This window comes from Brassica napus, chromosome C1, assembly GCF_020379485.1.
Source record: "Brassica napus cultivar Da-Ae chromosome C1, Da-Ae, whole genome shotgun sequence".
In the NCBI taxonomy this organism is placed as follows: domain Eukaryota; kingdom Viridiplantae; phylum Streptophyta; class Magnoliopsida; order Brassicales; family Brassicaceae; genus Brassica; species Brassica napus.
Window position 1 is genome coordinate 34,192,769 of NC_063444.1, and position 6,285 is coordinate 34,199,053.

At 37.4% G+C, this 6,285-nt stretch overlaps 1 long non-coding RNA gene across 7 annotated transcripts; it reads left to right on the forward strand.

The window, feature by feature from the left end:
* Window positions 1–1,434: 1,434 nt before the first annotated feature.
* On the forward strand, window positions 1,435–5,220 carry LOC106376781. 7 transcript variants are annotated; one of them, XR_007318510.1, is made up of 4 exons: window positions 1,435–1,884; window positions 2,265–3,115; window positions 3,196–3,932; window positions 4,071–5,220. It is a non-coding gene; the product is annotated as an uncharacterized LOC106376781 (long non-coding RNA). The 7 variants fall into 7 exon arrangements; XR_007318511.1 differs by having other exon boundaries at window positions 1,444–1,884; window positions 2,523–3,115; XR_007318515.1 differs by having other exon boundaries at window positions 1,447–1,884; window positions 2,957–3,115; window positions 3,192–3,932.
* Window positions 5,221–6,285: the final 1,065 nt, after the last annotated feature.

Genomic DNA, 6,285 nt, shown 5'->3' on the forward strand with positions numbered 1-6,285 from the left:
AATGACCAAAATGCCAAAGTCAGCACGAAGTAGGAAGGTACATGCCTAAAGCCCCAAAAGCCCAGCCACCAGCTAAGAGGTAAAAAGCACCTCACAAACTAAAGCAAGACGCCCATGCCAGCGAAGAACCACAAAACTCTAGATAAAAATGACCAAAGCTCCATGAGATTAACTCCGTACACCTATACCAAGGAAAACATGGAAAGAAAAGAAACAACCTGAGGAAGTGAGAATGGAAGCCAACCACCGAGAGACCAGAGCTCAAGCTTGATACCATAAACAACCTTCCAAGCCCACTGAGCATACACGGAGGAAAACACTATCCAAACCTAGAGTGACAAACATGGCAGAAATGAGAGCTACTAGAGATGCGAGCAACAATGAAAACTGCAAGGAGATGAGAGAACAGCGAAGGAATGGAAAACAAAATGAAATTAGCAAACCGTAGAGCCGTATTCAAGCTATGAAAGAGATAAAAGAAGTTAGATCACGAAAAAAAACAAAATTTTAAAACCAAGACGAGCAGAGACTATCGACGTCAAGCCAACGACAAGGAAAAAACATCAACGACGCCTAAACTCTGACCCAACCCAAGAAGATGTAGTCTCCAACATCAGCCAAAATTTAAGGAAGAAGATGAGCAATCAATATTGACCGAAAAAACCTACAATGCAGTGAGAAACAACCTCACAACTTGGAACTCATAGACCCGATCTACAACAAATATGAGATAATCTCACATGACAAGACGGACAATAAGAACTCTACTCCAAAACATAACAATCATTCCTGGAAGAAGCACCGGTAAGGTAAACGAAATACAAAGATGGTGATAGGTAAGGTCAAAATATGGAGATATGGCAAAAAACATCTCAAAAAAATAATGTTCAAAATTTGAAAATAAAATAAAATATAATTTTGACTCTGAAATCGTTAATCTTAGAATCAAAAAATATATAAATGCAAAGTTATTGAAATTAAATATGTTTTATATGAGAGGCTCACGTCACCACTAACAAATACTATTATATACACGACAACATATTATTGAAAAAACAAACACAAAATATATTAACACACCTACTACTACATAATACAGTAGAAATACCAAATAATACTTTTAACAAATAAAGACGACTACATAATTATATCATCCATAAAACTCATACTTATCAACAATAAAACAATATTCCTATCAACAATAAAACAATATTCCGCGCGAAGCGCGGACACTCTCCTAGTATATATATATATATATATATATATATATATAAATATGTTCGCCTCTCTCCTGAACGCGCAACCTCAGTGCCAGCTCAGAAAGTCGAGTCCTGTAGTGTTGACACGTGTCTCTTCCGCCCAAAACGCATGACTTCATTTAATCTCAGATCTCTTGGGCTTTTAATCGTTGGGCTTACATATTCAGTGTTTTTTCGTTTGTGTAGGGGAAAAGTCCAATCTCGACCCAGACTAAACATTGGACCCACTAACACCTTCTATATCTTCTAGCGTCGTCTTCTTCGTACCTTATCTTCCACGACCGACTACATAACCTATGTGTAACGCCTTTGTTTCTCATTGAATCCACTTCTTAACGTCTCTCCATTATCTCCCTCCGTTCAACTCTGCCACTAAGTCGGCTTTAATGACCACTTTTCTCAATTTCCATCTCAAATCCCTAATTCTTGAGATTGTAAATAGGGATAAGTAATTCACCAAATCTCACTGCTTCAGAAGATTAATCAAATTCCATTTTTTTTTTCCGATTTAGTCTGGCCGTTGTCCCAAACGGTGGTGGCGCTTCTTCTGTGTTTCTGGGGAGCATGCACTGTCAAGAAAATAGGAGAGCTCATGGGATTCAACATGCTCCTGTTTTATGAAAAGGTAGCTCTTCGTGTCCCCTTGATGATAGAATCTGAGGGCCTAACTGGTAACCATTACACAGGAACATTGGGAACACATAGAAAAAGAACCGAAAAGAATAAAATTATAGGAATGATGAGGAATAATGATTCCTTATAATATTTAGGCTTTGAACGGTGACCAAGGAACGAAAGTGAACATTTAATTCTTTATCATTCTAAAAAAAAATCACCATTCACAAGGAATAGTTTTTCCTTCTTGTTCCTCCCCATTCCTTTTTTTGTAGAGAAATATAGAACAAAAGCATTCCTTGTTAAATTTGATAAGGAATAAGCATTCCTTTTAATTCCTGAAATTTTATTCCTATACGTTTCTTTCCTATTTGTTCCTCATGTTCCCAGAAAAGTCACCAGTCGGAGCCTTAGTGAGCAACAAATTTATTCAATATTTCACTACAATAAAAGGAATGAGAAGGAATGAAGTGGAAAAACTATTCCTTATGAATGGTAAATTTTTTTAGGAATGTTAAGGAATGCATTGTTCCTCTTCATTCTTTGGTCACTATTCATACCCTGAATTTATTATATTGCTTCTCTACTATTTTGTCATGATTTTTTGTTAAATAGTCATCTCTCTAAGGATCTATTTATATGCATCAGCTAGATGCATTGCTTAAGTGATGAAGGTTTAATAGATCTAAGCCAAGACTCAAGTTCCCAGTGGCTAATCAAGTCTCAAGAAATGAAAACTGATGATCCTAAGATTTATAATGAAAAGATCGGATCTCACGAGAAGTTACAGAATTTAAATACCATCATGGCTGTCTAGATGATTGTAGAGTTCCTCATGTATACATCGATCTCCAGATTGCTATATCTGGTCTCCTCCAACAGGGATGAAGAACAATTAGTTTAAAACCATATCCACAATCTATTATCTATACTGAAGCTTGGATTAGCCATTTAAAGCATTGGAGTAAAGCATGGATCATCATCATCTTTTTCATTTTCCATTGTCTGATGTTGTGTGTTCTTCTTTTATATGTTTGTTATTTGATTCTTTTTACGGCTTCAAATTGGCATGAATTTTTCAGAAGAGTACTTGTGGTTGCAAAAAATTCCTTCGCATTAAGACAGCAAAGTACTTTGGATAACGCAAATCCAAAGCAATTGTGGATTTCGGGTCTTTTGCCTCTTTTGCTGGTTTATGTCATGGAGCAAGCCTTTCTTGACTCTGGATTCCTATTTATCTGGTACATGAAATCCCTCTTGATGTTAAGAGAAGCTAATAATTTTATTTTAAAAAATAACACAAACAATGACATCAAGATAGGTAGGTTTGGCTGCAAAGACAGCACCTGTCCAGCCAACTTGTGTCGAGAGCTCTGCAGAGGAAAACCTGGTTCTAGCAGTATGGAGTGCACTCAATGCACGCAAGGAATATTTACTTAAGCTCTCCACACGAAGACCCTCCTATTTTACTGAAGCTTTGTTGAGGTTATGCTTTAAGAATAACCACTGCAGTATAGTGGTACGTTCAACATGTCAAAAATACATATGAAGTCGGCAACCAACAAACCAAGATCTAACAAATAAATTAACACATTTGCACATCCCTTTCGCGCGGATCTCCCCTAGTCTTATATATATATTATATAAAGGAGTGTTTTACTCACTCCTAAGGCTGCCACATATGATTACAGGTCAGAAAGTCGGGCTCTGTGAAGCCGCCACGTGTCCCGGGCATGAAACTTTGCGTTTCATTCATTCAAGATTAATATTCGTTTGGGCTTTTGATTTCACACGATTTTTTTAATAAAGCTTTGTAAAGCCCATCTTAGAAAAAGAGTAAGTCGACTTGAAACGCGTCGGGTTCTGTTTCAAGGGTTGAACCCTTATTCTTCTCCGCCGTCGTGATGTAGCCTCCAACTCTAGGGTTTCGATTCACCTTCTTCCTCCGGCCCTGATTTTTACCATGATTGAGATGATGTTGTTTTGTTTCTGGGAGGCGAGGAATGTTAGGTGGGGTGATGAACTCATGTCTGTCCACATCTCTTGCTTGATTTAAAGGTCAGTCCGTTTTTGAGATTCTGATAATAGTGATGTTTTCCGGCGATCTTATGAACATTGTTAGCTGTTCTATACGATTTTTCATTCAGCATGTAGCTTCCATTTCTTGATTATGAAACCTTCTCAATTCTGTTTCAGGTGACTCTTATGCCAGCCACCATAAGTGCTAATCGGGTTCCAACCTTATCTTCAAGCGTCGGCGAGAAAGAAATAGAGTTCGTTTGTCTCAAGAAGGGGAAGGAGAAGCTGAACAAGGCCACCCGCATACCATCTTTTATTCTGATGAAGACGAGCCGGAAGATCATCAACCAAGGAGTTCCGACAAGCTTCAGCTGTCAGGGACGAAGCGACCGGTTGGAGGGGTTTCAACCAACGTTAGGTTCGAAGGGAGTCAAGAAAATCTATAAACAATGTGAGAAAATGGGATCAAATTCTAAAAGACTTTTTGGTGAGAAAGATGAGATTGTTTTGCTACAAGGTATAATTGATTCCAAAGGGAAGAATCCACTAGAAGATAGGCTCTACGAATCATGAAGGGTTCTCTTAGCTTTGATGTTACCTTGAGACAGTTCAAGGAGAAGCTTCAGACTATGAGTAGGAAATATACAACTACAGAAATGACGGGTGAACAAGCTTCGCTTCGAATCCTCATCAACAAAAGTGCTTTCAGTTGTCAAAGGCTATTTGGGGGAGCTGAAGTGATAGCTTTTGAATCTGCTATTGGGAAATCAAAGGAGAGTAAGAAGAGAGTGACAAAGAAACATGACTTGGCGTCTTCGCGTAATGGTAAGAATGCCCAAGACAGTAGTAAAAGAGGAGATATGGAGAAGTCACCACATGTTGTGACAAAATCTGATTGGAATGAGAATTCGTTTTTCTTGGTATGGATTTTCTGAAGGCAAAATGGACCAAGGTGCCAACTGAGACTAAGAAGGAAACCCAAGAGAAGATGAAAAAATTGCATGCCAGTGAACATGAATCTCAAAACTTTGAAGGACATTGAAGGGCATGAAAGATAAATGTGTGCATGACAAGTTAGAGTTGTTGAATGAAGTTACCTCTACGATCATGGCAGCAGATTAGATATATAATTATTGGGTTCTCTTTTTAGATGCAAAGGCTATGTGATCGCAACATCTTCTTCTACAGCTATTTTTGAACCCTTTTTTTTCCCCTAACTTCTGGTGTTTTTGAACTTAAATCTTAACTTTCTGGTGTCTTCCGTGTGTTTGAGTAGCTTTTGAAGGTAAAATGAAACGAGCAAGTACTATAAATATTTTTTTCGGTTTATGCAAATGTTTAAAGTTCACAAAAAACTGCAACATTTTATGATAGTTTACAATATTTTCTTATTTTCTTTGTACAAGGAGTTATTCACAAGGGTAACAATAACTAAATATTAATAGATAATTAAAAAAGTATTCCAGAAAAATTTAAGAAATCTGAATATCTATATAACAATTAAATTTGATGAAAAATATAACCTAGCCATAAATACGTAAGATAAAATAAACCATATAAATATCTAAAATAAATAGGAAACTTGGAATAAAAACTAGGAAATGTTGTGAAACTAGAGAATAGAATCTGTATTCTTGTTTCTGTATTATTCATAAACATAAAGAACTCTTTATATATAGGGAATTACAAGAGAGATAAAAGGAAACACAAATATGAAAAGACTTGAATATAGAAATAGTACAAATCATAAACCAATAAGGAAAAGGAAACTAGGGTTTCTCTCTCTCTCTAGCCGCCGGCTCTCTCTCTCTCTCTCTCTAGCCGCCGGCTCTCTCTCTGTCATGGGCTGCCATCTCTCTCTCTAACATATGGGCCGGTTATAGACATCCACAATATGAATTATAACACTCCCCCTTGGATGCCATAACCATACAGAGTTTGTAATACGCTTTAGATGTTGTCTCATTATAACCTTACCAGGAAAACCTAATGGGACAAAACCATGGTGAAGAAAAAAAGTACAACACGTATTACTCCCCTGTTCTGAACATCACTGAAGGTCTTTCAGTCTACGCATCCCAATCTGTACTACAAGAAAACATAATCTTAACGAGGGCGGTTTTCCTCGTGAGTTCGTCGTAAAAGAGACTTTACGACGAATTAGCGAGGAACCACGTTTGCTCGTTACTCATCCGTCGTAACACATATTTCCTCGCTAATTTGTCGTAACTTAGCGAGGAATATATTTCGTCGTAAAGACGAAGTAGATCATTTCGTCGTAAAGACCACGTCAATATTCCACGTAAGGAGGTCGCTATATTTCCTCGTAAATACCTCAAAACGAGTTCCTCGTAAATTACACGTAAATACCTTGAAAGTGTTTCCTCGCAAA